Here is a 15,139-nt window from a genome sequence, read left to right on the forward strand (position 1 = left end):
CGTCCCCCCGACTTTCGGCGGGGGGATAGCTACAAGCTAGGCTAACATTCATAAACATTCAAAGTTTGGGGGAATGGTGCATCTCCGCGGTATTGACTCAGAGAACACAGTATGATTGCAAATGTAAGAGTAGCCCAGAGTCAATAACAATGTCTTTAGGAGATTCAGATGTATTCAAATACGTGTGAATGAACACACACACAAAGGGCTGCTGAATAAACACGACGGTCGTCAGAGAGCTACTGCTACAACATCCTTTGACCAGCGTTGCTATCCATCGTATACATTGACTAAATTCTATACCAACGTATGGTATGCACTTGCACTAAAAGTACAACAATGACAAAGAGCAAGTATGTTTATTTTTTACAAACTTACCAGTTCAAAAGAAAAAGAGCCAGTTTCCAATCAGTGGGGAAGTTTTTTTCTTTCCTCAACTTTTGCCACCTCTCGTGTATATGAAGCAGATTAATCCGTGTTTCCCGCCGTTCCTGGTCATATTCTTTTTGTTTTTGAATATAGTCCTGTGTTTTTTTCCTTTTCGTGGGTGGAGGATTACTAGTTCCAGGGAGCTCAGGTTTTTTCGGCTGTTGCTTCTCCATAGTTCAGCTCCAGAATAACTACAACCAACCAGGCTAGCCTGTGCTAGCGTAATGGCTGATGTTCTCTGCAAAGCCTCTACTTACTTCCGGAGAACACGCGCTGTGATTGGCTAGAAGTATGATCCGGGACAAGGCGGATACGGAATCAGATGCAGATTACGTCATTTTGGCGCGAGATCCGGTCCACGGTAAGGATCGCAGTTTACATATATAGAGAGGGCTTTACAGGCTGAAATTCACGGAGCGGATCTTCTAAAACTTTTGTGATTTAATAGTTAGGACAATTTTAAGATTTGTTTTATAAAAAAAGTTACATAGTACGACTTTAAACTAGCGACAGAAACCATAAAGTATTTATGACAATGTTTATTAAGGTAAGAAAATCAAATGTAAAAGTTCGGGGGAAATGAATGGAATCCAATGGAGAACCAGAACAGCGCAGCCAATCATAGGAACTTTTAGTTCTGTGTTTGCTTCATTTTAAATATGGACAACTGGCCTCCTGGTGTGTATGTACAGTACATTCTGTACAGACTGTTTGCTAATTTATTGGAACACCCCCATGGACCCCTGGAGGTTCCCGGAACCCACGTTGAGAAACACTGCTCATACAGTACTTGTATAATAAGCATGAGATTAATAAAAAAAAAACTCTTGAACCATCAAATGTGCTTTTGGAAAAGCCTCTTCTCGTGCTCTCTCTCCCTCTTTCTCGCACACCACTACAAATACTCACCATAGGAAATGGCTTTGCTGTTTTCACCCCACATTGGTGTTCTACAGTATGATAATAATAATAATAATAATAAAGCTTTATTTGTATAGCACCTTTCATGACATGAAATGCAGCTCAAAGTGCTTTACAGAGCAGAAAATGAAGCACAGTTACTTAACAGAAAAAATAAAATACACATGAATACAATAAAGCAGAACAATAAAAACATAAAACATTGAAGAACAATTTCAGAACAGTGTGGACGTCAATAGCATCAAGGAGATAAAAAAATAATTCAGCTAAAAGCAAGAGTAAAGAAATAGGTCTTGAGCTGTGCTTTAAAGCTATCCACAGAGGCTGCCTGTCTTAGGTGTAGTGGGAGTTTATTCCAAACTGTCGGTCCGTAGAAGCAGAAAGCTGCTTCACCATATTTTTTATATTTCATTTTAGGCACATCGAGTAGGTCAGCACTAGAAGACCTGAGTGGGCGGTTTGGAACGTATCTATGCAGGCAGTCATAGAGGTACGAAGGTGCCAGACCATTTAGAGCTTTATAAACAAGTAAAATAATTTTAAAATCAATCCTAAAAACAACCGGGAGCCAGTGTAGCGACGCTAAGACTGGAGTAATATGTTCTCTCATCTTAGCTTTAGTTAAAACTCTGGCTGCCGCATTTTGAACAAGTTGCAAACTGTCAGTTGTTTTCTTTGGCAGACCAGAGAGAAGTGCGTTGCAGTAATCAAGCCGAGAGAAAACAAAAGCGTGGATCAGCGTTTTTGCATCGTCCAATGTTAGATAGGCTCTAATTCGCGCAATATTTCTAAGGTGAAAGAAGGCAATCTTTGTGACATGATTAATGTGTGTATTAAAATTCAATTCAGCGTCAATGATCACTCCCAGGTTCTTTACAGAAGTGTTACTTTCTTTAGACAGGTTACCAAGTCTACTTATTATTGATTCTCTCTGCACAGTAGAACCAATTATGAGAACTTCTGTCTTGTCCTCATTTAGTTTGAGAAAGTTCTCACTCATCCAGCATTTTATGCTAGACACACACGTCAGCAATGGGTCTAGAGCACAGGGGTCGTCCGGAGCTACCGAAAGGTACAGCTGGGTGTCATCAGCATAGAAATGGAAATTCACACCGTGAGCGGAAATAAGTTCTCCCAGCGGCAGTATATAGAGGGAGAATAATAAAGGACCAAGAATTGAGCCCTGTGGAATACCAGAGCAGATGTTGTGTTTGTTTGACTCAAAGTCAGCTAGATTAACAAAGTAGCTTCTGCCTGTTAGGTAGGAGTAAAACCAGGACAAAGCTGTGCCTGACAGCCCTACCCAGTGTTCAAGACGTTGTATTAGAATTGTATGGTCAATTGTGTCAAAAGCCGCCGTTTGATCCAGCAGTAGGAGAACGGATACATTTTTGTTATCAGCAGACACCCTAAGATCATTAATTACTTTTAAAAGTGCAGTTTCTGTGCTGTGTCCTTTCCTGAAGCCGGATTGGAATTTGTTGTGCACCTTATTGTTCTGCAGAAATACATCCAATTGATGAAAGATAATTTTTTCTAGGACCTTGCCCAGAAAAGGCAAATTGGAAATGGGTCTATAATTACACAGCATGGACGGGTCGAGGTTGTGTTTCTTGAGTAAGGGCTTAACTACGGCCGTTTTCAGTGTTTCTGGAAAGACACCTGATTGTATAGAGTTATTTACTATTTTTAGGATATCTCCAATCACACAGTCTACAACCTCTTTGAGAAATGGCGTGGGTATTGCATCCAGCGAGCAAGAAGACGATGTCATTTGCGATATGGTTTTACGAAGTTCCTCTTCATCAATTTCACAAAATGATACTAGGCTGCCCCTAGATTTATCTACACTTTTACACATGGCACCATTAACCGCATTTGCATTTGTGACAGTATTATTCATAATACCAGCTCGAATGTTCACAATTTTGTTGTCAAAGAAGGATGCAAACTCATTACACTTTGCTTTAGAGGCAAGGAGTGACTGCTTGTAGGACTGGGGGGGGTTTAAGAGGCGTTCAATAGTGGAGAATAAGACCCTAGCATTGTTCTTGTTCTCATTAATAATTCCGGAAAAATAGGCCTGCCTAGCCAGACGCATGGTTTTATTGTACGTGGCTGTTAATGACTTAAAAATCTGTAGATGGATAGTTAGTTTATTTTTTCTCCAAAAAATAAACTAACTATTTTTTGCAGTCAAAAATGTCCCAAAATGCATCATGATGCAACGTGTTGTGAGCTTGTAGATCAGCTATTATATACTGTATAGCCCAAGTAAACAGGGCTTCAGTGGATGTATGTTTTGAATAATCCTATATTAAAATTGTCTAATGGGAGGACAGGCCGGCCTGCCAGTGGACCACAGCCACACCACTATGAGTCAGACACACATGACCATGAACAAACCTGATACGCTCCTATAGGCAGGGCCGCGGCATCGTCACTATGACTCAGTGAGGCAGCTTGATGTACAAATACAACCCCTGGACATGACGATAGCAGGGCCGATGTCCCAAGGACTTGACCCCAATCCAACCTGTGATGCTGAGCGCCAAGCAGGGAGGCATTCAGTCCCGTTTTTTATAGTCTTTGGTTGGGGAATCGAACCCCAACCGCCAAACACAATGGCTCTGAGTAACTTGTTACTAAAGTTTTCATATAATTGTAGTGAAGTACAAAGTATAATATTTGCCTCTGAGATGTACAGTACAGTAGCTTTAAAAAAGTACCTCAAAATGTATACTCAAAGGGGCACTCCACCACTTTTCAACCTATGTTCATATAATTGGTATAATTGTTTTTTTGTTTTTTTGTTTTCTCAGAGGAGGGCTGTGGGCAGGTCATAAACCCATCGTCTTGTGACATCATCGATTGCCAATCCTGCTTATAGAAACTGCAGGCTTTTTTATTCCTGAAAAGTTGCAATTTTAAAGTGGAAGCCATTGTTCTCGCGATAATAAAAATCTAAATATTTTTTTCAAAAATATTGATTACATTTTTTTTGTGGAAAATGATGATGTCACAAGACGATGGATTCTGAACTTCCCACAGCTCTCCTAGGAGACTTGGACTGAGTAGAAAAAAATTGTGATATTTTATCATGAACATTAGTGAGGAACTACTAATGTTGTGAACTACTCCTTTAAGTGCAGTACTCGAGTAAAGTAAAGTACTTAGTTAGTTCCACCAATGCGCAGTGTCCATGCAGTGCTGTACCAACCAGGTCATCATGGTTCTGTATTTGTGTGTGCAAATAATTTGTCCTGTGTGGCTCCCTGTAAACAGAGTGACATGCATTCCCTGACAAACAAACCGCCCCACTGATTGCATATAATCACTGGAAATGTACGTTCTCTTGTAAGCAGTGCTGTTGCTCTGCAATGCCCATCAGGACATGCTTAATAAGATAAGGTCAGGATAAGATGAGATAAACATTTATTGATCCTCGGAGGGAAATCCAGGTGTCTTAGTAGCAGCAACAGCAGTAGAGAATGAAACACAGGAGAGGAACAGGTGTAAAGAACAAAGCCCACATAAAGAAGAATATACACAACTAAATAAAGATACAATCTGTGCTGCTGGCCCTGGATATCTGCACAGATCTCTGAGTGAGTGAGTGAGTGAGTGAGTGAGTGAGTGAGTGAGTGAGTGAGTGACCAATGATGAGTGACCAAGGATGAAAAACTCCCATACCTGCTGGGTGAAGTAAAACAATGTGCAAACACAGCAGCAAGATTTGTGTGCTGCCGTGATAAGAGCCGTGATGCATGAAAACTGTTTTCACCTGTACATATTTTGTTCTTATTGTATTGTATTGTGTACACTTCTGCTTTGGTAATGTAAACGTATGTTTTCTCATACCAATAAAGCCCTTTGAATTAAAATTGAATTGAGTGACTGACTGAGTGACTGACTGACTGACTGACTGACTGACTGACTGAACATACCGGTATGTACTATGTACAGTCTATCAATCAATATAAATACTATCGCCAGTGAATATGAATGAATAATCATATTCGTACGTTTGTATAATCTATCAACAATGAGAATATGGGTGGATATGTGTTGTACATGGTTTATCAACAATGAATATAAGAATGGATATGTGTACAGTCTTTCAACTGTGAAATTGAGAATGTATATAGCTTATAGTACTTATTCATTCTCATTCTCATATTGACTACAGTATAAGGTCTGTCAGCAGACATTAAACAGTGAGTGTCTGGATGAGTATAAGTACAACAGTTACTGTATCCTCAAAAGGATATTTCACTTTCAAAAAGACTATTGGTCATTTTATGGTTTAATCAGGCTTTTGGGAGCACCGGAGACATTGGCTTGATTCAGTATTTAGATATTTGATATTCACTTTATAAGACACGCCGCTTCCGAAACTCCATTTTAACCATGATAGCCTCTGCGCTCCTAATACGTATAAGCTGGGTTTTCAATTACCTTTTTCGTTTAGTTAATTTGTTATTGTTCATTTTCCAAAATAATTATTAAAAATAAATGAAAAAGTAATTGAAAAAAGAAAAAACAGGGCCAGCTCACGTATTATTAGGACAGTATAAGTCAGACGGGTGTTTTCAAGAATCTATCATGCTTAAAATGGAGTTAGAAGTTACATGTCATCGGGCATGTGGTTATAGGCTTCGCCCGCATTTCGAGCTTGCAGATCTGCTACTTTTGATGCTTTTGTCTGACGCTGCAGCACGATCAAGTGATACAAGGCCCTTGATTTACTGAAAAAACTAAACTAAACACAGTTACAATATGGAGATAGGAGGTTTCTGCCACCACAGTGACAATATGGAGGTCAGGGTGGCTTGGAGCCTGATGGCTACTGGCACAAAGGACTGCATGGCCAAGTGGCTCGGTGATGAGCCAAGTCTGTGCTCCTCATCTCCACTTAGAGCAGTGGTTCTCAACCTGTGGGTCGGGACCCCGAGGGGGGTCCCCACATTATTTTGGGGGGTCCCCAGATGATTAATTTAATGTGCAACATAGAGGGTGTCTGCACATTTCTAAACTGACAATCTAAAATGACAATAGACTTTGGCCAAATTGTCAAATATTAGAGGCAGAAATAGTGAGAATAGCCGATCTACATGCTCACAAAGCATCGCAACGCGAGGCGTTGTGAGCATGTAGATTTGCTATTTTCACAATAGAACCATGTTATACAAAATGTAATGCCTCAACTCTTAGTGCTCCACAGGGTGGGGGGTCCCCAGTTAAAATATGATTATTTTGGGGGTCGCGGCCTGAAAAGGTTGAGAACCAATGACTTAGAGGAGTGGATGGGAGGCCAGTGTGCTATTCTTACCAGAGCTTAGCAGAGAAGGGGGAGGAGCTTGTGCAAGGATGCGCTGTGATTGGCCAGTAGCCAAACGCTCTCGCCCAAACATTATTCACTATTCTGTCCCTATAGGGACGTAACTCCAACGGCACTGACTCACGAAGAAATAACAGAAATAAAGAAAAATCTAAGAAATTCCAAACATTTGAAAACAAAATGTTTTAAGAGGAGGTAGTGAAAATAGTAGTAGGTAGTCTGCAAGCTCACAACGTGTCGCTTCGCGTCACGTTTGTAGATTGTGTGCTTATATTATAGATCTGCTATTTTCACTAGTTTGGGTCCCATGCAAACGGGGTCTGGAGATAAAACGTTTGGGAACCAATGGTCTAGAGTGGTAGTTCTCAAAGTGGATTTCAGGGACTGTGGGTTCCTTTATGGGGGTCTAAATTGACTCATACAAGTCTGTAACTCTGACAGTGTACAAATGGAACCAAATGGACCCGTTTGGTTCCATTTGTACACTGTCAGAGTTAAGGGGAGAGCTTGAAATGTGAAAGTTTGAGAAGCCCTGGTCTAGAGGATGGGAGCCGGGCATCAACTCCTCCTCATGCTCCCCTCTGCATGCAGCCTCCTCTAGACGGTCCACTTCATCTCCAAGCAGGGAGCTGCTCTTGGCACGCCTTATTATTAATGTGGCCAGCATCACAGGCAGCTGCACCGTATACGTGATGAAGTCCTGACACAGAGCTTCCATTTAGCAGAGTGCGTGTGCGTGCGTGCGTGCGTGCGTGCGTGCGTGCGTGCGTGCGTGCGTGCGTGCGTGCGTGTGTGCGTGCGTGCGTGTGTGTGTGTGTGTGTGTGTGTGTGTGTGTGTGTGTGTGTGTGTGTGTGTGTGTGTGTGTGTGTGTGTGTGTGTGTGTGTGTGTGTGTGTGCGTGCGTGCGTGCGTGCGTGCGTGCGTGAGTTTGTGTGGCATTATAAAAACTTTTTTAATGTACCTTTGCTGATGGCTCTATGTACGTGTGTGTGTGTGCGCGTGTAACCACAGAGTAATAGAGTAATAGAGCCATTAAGAAATAAAAATAAACATTTGTCCCATTCGTGTGTGTGCGTGTGGGCCTGTGCAGTGTGCACGCCAATGAAAGCACTAGAGGGATTATTACAAACATTTGAATGTCCCTTTGTTGATGGCTCTATGTACGTGTACGTGTACGTGTACGTGTACGTGTACGTGTACGTGTACGTGTGCGTGTGCGTGTGCGCGCGTGTGTGTGTGTGTGTGTGTGTGTGTGTGTGTGTGCGCGCACTCACATACTTGCTCGCTTGCGTGGGTGTGGTGTCTGCACGTGCATGTCGTGACTCGTGTTCATGCACAGATGCTATGGAGACGTGCGCGTGTGCGTTCACATGAGCATGTACTGTACAAGTGTACTGGTGTGTGCCTTCCCATGATGCTCTTGGACCAGCTGACTATTTGGCAGTGGCGCAAAGTAACTAAGTACATTTACTTAAGTACTGTACTTTGAGGTATTTGTAATTTACTTGAGTGTTTCCAATTTCCAATACTTACAGTACTTACTTATTTGAAAGTTACTAGTTGTTACTTTTTTTTACTACATTTTGATTATTATTACAAAACATACATTAACTTCAGCCCTATACATTTTGTCCATTAGAAAATATCCGATCTACAAGCTCACAATGTGTCATTTATACATTTTCTACGTTTTAAGACTTGTGAAATGTTACATTCTGTATGATGAGTACTTTCTACTTTTGTACTTTAAGTATATACCAAGATACCAATACTTTTGTACTTTAAAGGCCCGCTGACACGCCCCGAAATTATAATAGTATGATACAGTAGGTCACATGGTCTCTCTGAGAATGGTCTGAAATAGTCTGAAACTCATGTCACAGTGTAATCTGCCCCTCGCTCCCCAACAACAGCTGAACAGTACAGTAAGTAGTCTAAGTACAATACAGTCAATTAATTTGATTGGCTTATAATTGCGCATTCCCACAATGACATCATAAAAATATTAACTCATATTATATGATGACTTTTTAAAGTGACAGTACCCCTTTAGGTGACAGTACCCCTTTAAGTAGATACCAAGATACTGTACCGTATACTTTTGTACTTTTACTCAAGTACATTTTGAATTCCAGACTTTTACTTGTAACCAAATATTTCTACATTGCAGTACTGCTTCTTTCACTCCCTGTAAGTATCAAATGTGTGAGTACGTTTTATCCACCACTGCTATCTGGGGTTCTGTTGTCAGATCAGTCTTGTGGAAACTAAAGGCCCCCGGTCCTTTACCGCACACCCGCTCACACACTCCCATCTGACATCCCCCCCTCCTCCTCCTCCCCCGCCTCCCCTCACCCTCCCCATCGCTCCCAGAGTGCGGGATGTTATTTAAGGCTGTCAGGCCAGCTGTTTCATACAGTATGTTTTCATCAAAGCACACTCACTCACTGGCCTTGGACTGTACAGTGTGCTGGTAGAATGTTTGAATGGCCATCAAGGTCGGTTGGATTATTATTCTGTAATTTTTCAACATTTATTTTTCATGACGGATTCAGACAGATTGTGTGTGTGTGTTTGTGCACGAGTGTGTGCGTGTGTGTGTGTGTGTCATAGTGCACACTAACCTTCCTAAACCACTTCCAAATATACATAATCGTCGTTGTCGAGTGAAAACCTTGCATGTCCAAAACCGCTCGTTTTGCATTCATCATTTTAAAAAATGATTTAAACTAGTGAAAACAGCCGATCTACAAGCACACAACGCCTCGCACCGCGAGGCGTTGTGTGCTTGTAAATCGGCTGTTTTCACTACTTTTGTGCGACGGCCTTGTATGATGAAGCAGGGCTTTACTTGGCGAAAGAACGTACACATTTGAAACTTGGAGATACAAGGTTTCCACCCGACAACGACGATATTTTAGGCATATAATTAAAGTCTGAGTACCGCAGTCTTATGTTTCTTCCTTCCTAATGATCATTGGTTATCCCTGTTATGTCTTCCGATTTTCTTTCTTCCAAAACTTTGCCGTTGCGTGTTGTTAAAGAAAAGCTGAATTTCTGTTGACACATCCAGCTCATTAAAAACATTGGCTTAGACCAAAGCGCTCTCCTTTGCCAAATGCAAATAGCGATATTTTTACTCTTTAACACTGCTTCAACAAACAACGCTTGTAGAAAAACTGCTTATTGCATGGGTAGATTATTGAGTTATCAAGCAGTTACACGTTCTCCTGACTACTTTCCCATTTCCCAGTTGCTGAGGTGCATTCACAAAGATTTAAAAAATAAGCGAAATGTACGCACATGAACGGATAGGAGTAAAAAAAACATTTTAAACAGAATGATATGTCTTTCGCCAAAGAAGTTGCCAAAGTCAAAGTAGTTTGTTTTTGCTATGTGTGGATATACTGAGCTAGTATACTGTATATGGACTATAGAGAGAGAGTCTCTGGTAAGGACACTTTGGGCTCTACTGTATTTTCATAGCCTGGTTAATAAACCATACCGCACTACACACCCCGTGGTGTAGTGTGGTCTGGAGCCTCACAATTGAGAATCCATTTCTACCAGCCACCAGAAAGGGTTAGCCAATCAGGGCTGTAGGCTGAGTGGACACAAAAACATTCCCCCCTCCCCCTCCCCTCTATGACAGGCATCAAAGAGGTAGTTGACTTTGATGTTTCATTGATAGAACACTAACGAGCTATTGACTAACGAGCTATTGACACTTGTATGGCTCAATCAATTACTGCGGTTTACAACCCCTTTGAAGTTCAAAGGGAGCAATTAAGAGCAAGTCACCTTGACATTTTTTTAAACCGCCCCTAACATTACGCCAATAGGCGTGATAGAGTCTTGTTTATTAACCAGGCAAGTATTTTCATCCATGCCTTACCCCTTAAAGGCCCACTTCACTTCAGGGACAACCAGATCTTATTTTATTGTTGTTTGGGACACGATCAACACAAGTTATTTTTTGTGTTCAATCTGTGTTTTGAGATATTTTAGTATTTCAGCATGACTAGTGATGCATTTTGCATAATATGATGCATCATGCTGCATCATATGATGCTATCATACTTTCACCGAAACCGCCCTTTCGGTCAAAAGGTCCGGTTCGACTATAAAATGACGTCACTCGTGACTTCTGAAAAGCATTATTAGACCGAATGAGAGTTTGGAAATGTGCACGTCGAAAAGTCAAATTCGAAGTATGTACAGGCCTTTATCCCTAAACTTCCCTAAAGGCTGAAGGCACGGACGAAAATATAGTTATTTTACTTCAGCCAAATGGATTTAATAATCTAATGCAACAAATAGAATACAGTTAAACTTGGCGTTAATGGCTCCGCTTTCAAGAGGTTCCCTAAATGTTGCCAAGCAGCATCCTAAGCAAAATCAGGGAACGCTATGCAAAACCCCTCACAGGTATACAAGAGCACGGGGCCCATAGAGGTAATATAATAGAGGGTGGACTGCCCCGCCCCCAGCTATTCATTTCAATGCAAGTTGTGACGTTTGAAGCACCCGGAAGACTGCCGGAAGTACTAGAATTGGCCTATAAATATAGGCCATAAGTGTAGAAAATCATGGCTGATTGAAAGCAATCAGTGAGAGGAGTGTATATTACCCCGTGCCCTGCATGAACTAACATGATACTTCACTTGTTTTACCATGTTAGACAACACTGGTGGTTGCTGATGCTGCCAAACCAACCAAAATGATTCACAACATTCAAATTCACAAAACGTCACTTGAATAGAGTGACATAATGTTATGTAGGCCTAGTTCCCGCGATTCTAGCAATGTGATGATTTGTATTGCATCCAGTACGAACACACCTGTACATACCTGATCGCCGGGACGCAAACACAGTGAATAAACGCTCGTAACGGACAAGGCTTTCGTACATGGTGCTGTCACTATGACAACCCAACATTGGGGTCAGGAATAGGTTTCAGCTACTGTATGGTATACGTGTAGATTTCCAAATAATGGTAAAAGGGAGGAGCGATGGCAGTGCAGGTACTGTGTGTACAGGTAATGTAACGTGATAGATAGCTGGCCAGAGAACACTACGTGACAGAACGGGAAACACACAAAGGCTGTGAGAACGCCTTGAACAAACAGACAAGACAGAAAAGAAAAGAGGAACTCATGCAAGACTTTTTCTTTGGAAAGTATTAGGGCAATACAGTAGCAGCAGCACGACACGTACGCATTTACCAGTTCATAATAGTTTACTTGCTTCCGTCTCCTGACAGGCAGCCGGTAGTGTAATGTGTATATTGAGACAGAACAAGGCTTCCATTCGGTGTCGGAATGACCTTTGAATGTGCTTCAACCGGGCTTTCTTTCCCCCATAAAACAGAAATCCCCGGTCCTCACTGACACTAATTGCTAATTTACAGTCGTTGCTTGTGCATATTCGCCGTGTATCATCGGGATATGGCAATAAAGAAGTGCCATAAAGCTGTTTTCTTCCTGTTTTTTTTCCGTTATCGCCGCCTCTCGGATTTGTTGTGATTCGTATATATACGCGTCTTCTTCCTCCTGCACTCCACACTGCAAAACCTTACGTTTTAATTAACTCTTCTGAGGGTGCAAATGTAACCAAGTGGAGCGTTGAGGACCATTTACATCGGTACCTCCGTCCTCCATGTCCAGGGGTGTCACACCACATTCTGGGCCCTGGGTACAAGGATTCACTCACATTTTGTGCTTTAACTATTGAAAAATAGCAGATATACAAGCTCACAGCGCGGCACCGAGTGCCGCGCTGCGAGCTTGTAGATCTGCTTTTTTTGAAAAGTCGTGAAAATGTGTGCGGAGTCGGAATATTTCAAATCCTTTTTGAAGTTTTTTTTTTGAAAAACCTATGTTTCTATGTCAGTGGTGCTCAAATACTTTCATGTGAAGGACCCCCAAAATTATATGTATTTGGCCACGGACCCCCCATCTCAAAATATTTAGTTCCAGAGACCCCCCCCCCCCAGAAGCAACATTTGAGTTACAAATGTTCGCAGCGCGGCACTCGGTGCATCTGCCATTTTTCAATAGCTAAAGTATAAAATAATTAAGGCCCCTCCACCTTGGGCCCTACTAGTAACTCAGTCCCACTCCCCCCCCCCCCCCCCCCCTTGTGACGCCCCTGCCTCTGTCCAATTAACACTGAGGGATTTTTTACGGTGTAAGCAACGGTCCCTGCTCCTCACTTTTCCTGGATGCCCGTCTCTCCGTTGCTGCCTTGTTATCCAATCCCTCTGCTTTCTCTCTCTGTCTCTCCCTCTACGAGCCCCTCATCCATTACCCTCCCCCCTACCCCTTGTATCATGACGTCCCCCCCAAACACCCCCATCTGCCGTGCTTCTTCATCTCCTCTCCTCTCCTCTCCTCTCCTCTCCTCTCCTCTCCTCTCCTCTCCTCTCCTCTCCTCTCCTCTCCTCTCCTCTCAAGTACAGGTACAGTACTTGAGTAAATATACTTAGTTACTACACATCACCTTCGCATCTCCCCACCTTCTCATCTCGTCTCCCCCTTTCCACGCTTCCCCTCATTTCTCCTCCCACCATCCCCCCCCCCCCCCACACACCTTCCTCCTTAGCCCGCTCTACTCCTCCTCCTCTCCAGTGGCGTCTGAACTGATGATTCCATTTCTCCATTTGTCAAGATAAGGGGGTGTGGAGAATATAATACCTGGCGAAAGCGATCATTTTGTTCTAATTGGCATAGCTTAAAGTGATTTAATAACAGAATAATCAATGCTGACAGTCATAGAGACATTCGTGAATTTATTTTAAGAAGTGCATTTCATTTATTTTCCTCTGGAGCCAAGGTATGGCACCTGCCATACCTTGCCAGCCATACCCAATAGACGCCTCTGCCCATCTCCACTGCTCACTGTACCTGTTTGGCATCTCTCTCTCTCTCTCTCTCTCTCTCTCTCTCTCTCTCTCTCTCTCTCTCTCCTCCCGCCCTCCTCGCGCATGCTCACTTCTCCCTTGCTCTCTCTGTCTCGCTCCCCCCCCCCCCCCCCCTTCTCTCTCTCTCTCTCTCTCCCTCTGTCTCACTACCTCTCTCTCCCCTTCCCTCCCCCTCTGGTGCTGGGCTTGCTGTGCTCTTCAAAGCCCTTGGCTGAGAGCAGTAGATCACAGAGAGGCCTGTGTGAGTGAAAGGTTAATGGATGGCCTTTGAACAGATATTGGGGTGTGTGTGTGCGTGTGTGTGTGTGTGGGGGGGGGGGGGGGGGGGGGATGTGTGTGTGTCACGCTGGGAGGACGCGGCGGTGTGTTCTTTCAAAACCCCCCTCTTTGAAGACAGCGCCGGGGCCTTCTCATGTGCCCGCGTGTGCACGGAGGCTGTGCCTTTTTTGTTTATTCATCTGTTTATTCCAGTGCACGTGTGTGTGTGTGTGTGTGTGTGTGTGTGTGTGCGTGTGTGTGTTCGTGGTCAGCCAGCGGGAAGGCTCGCACTCCCATTTGTTTATTCTCGTTTTGTTTGTAGTTTAGCGTTAGCTTTACGCGCACCATGGCGGGTGCGGTGAGTAAAAGAGAGGGGCACGCACACTAACATGAGACATAGCTCACCTTGTCCCATGCATGGGCCGCGAAGCTCGCTCGCGAAGTGCGCTTGTGAAGCGCGCTCGCGAAGTGCGCTCGTGAAGCGCGCTTGCGAAGTGCGCTCGTGAAACGCGCTCGCGAAGCACGCTCGCGAAGTGCGCTCGCGAAGTGCGCTTGTGAAGCGCGCTCGCGAAGTGCGCTTGTGAAGCGCGCTCGCGAAGTGCGCTCGCGAAGTGCGTTTGTGAAACACGCTCGCAAAGTGCGCTTGTGAAACGCGCTCGCAAAGTGCGCTTATGAAACGTGCTCGCGAAGTGCGCTTGTGAAACGCGCTCGCGCCGCTCGCGTGAACTGCCCACATGCATGCTGCCGTGCTCACGCTCAGGGATGTCACACCAAATTCTGGGCCCCCGGGGACAAGGATTCACTGTGGGCCCCCAGTGAATGTTCTTCTTAGGGGGAGGGGGCTTTTCAAGGCCCCCCTCCACCTTGGGCCACACGCACACGTAACTCAGTCCCACTTCCCCGTCCCCCTTGTGACGCCCCTGCGTGTCACGCTGTACGTACGCGCACGTGTGCGCGTGGCCGTGCGCAAGAGAGTGCGGCGCAGATCTGCTCATTTGGCCCCGGCGTGTTTTGTGTACTGCAGATTGATAATTACTAGCGGTGAAGCTTAGGGCTGCCAGCCAAGGGCAGAGAGAGAGAGACAGAGAGAGAGACAGAGAGAAAATGAGAGTGGGAGAGAGAGAGAGAGCGAGAGAGAGAGAGGCTGGAGATACTGATAGGGGGAGGGGGAGGGGGAAGGAACTGGAAGGGATAATGGCTGATTTATACTTAGTCCCCGCCGCTGGTGTGTGTCACCGCCGAAAATAGCCGATGTACAAGCTCACAT

The 15,139-nt window shown here is 43.9% G+C and overlaps 1 protein-coding gene across 1 annotated transcript in view; it reads left to right on the top strand.

Moving 5' to 3' along the window:
• Window positions 1-15,139, top strand: part of adgrl1a (adhesion G protein-coupled receptor L1a) — a 155,845-nt gene that overhangs the window by 16,527 nt on the left and 124,179 nt on the right. The window lies entirely within an intron of this gene.

Source organism: Nannobrachium achirus, assembly GCF_963921795.1.
Source record: "Nannobrachium achirus genome assembly, chromosome: 4".
In the NCBI taxonomy this organism is placed as follows: Eukaryota; Metazoa; Chordata; class Actinopteri; order Myctophiformes; family Myctophidae; genus Nannobrachium; species Nannobrachium achirus.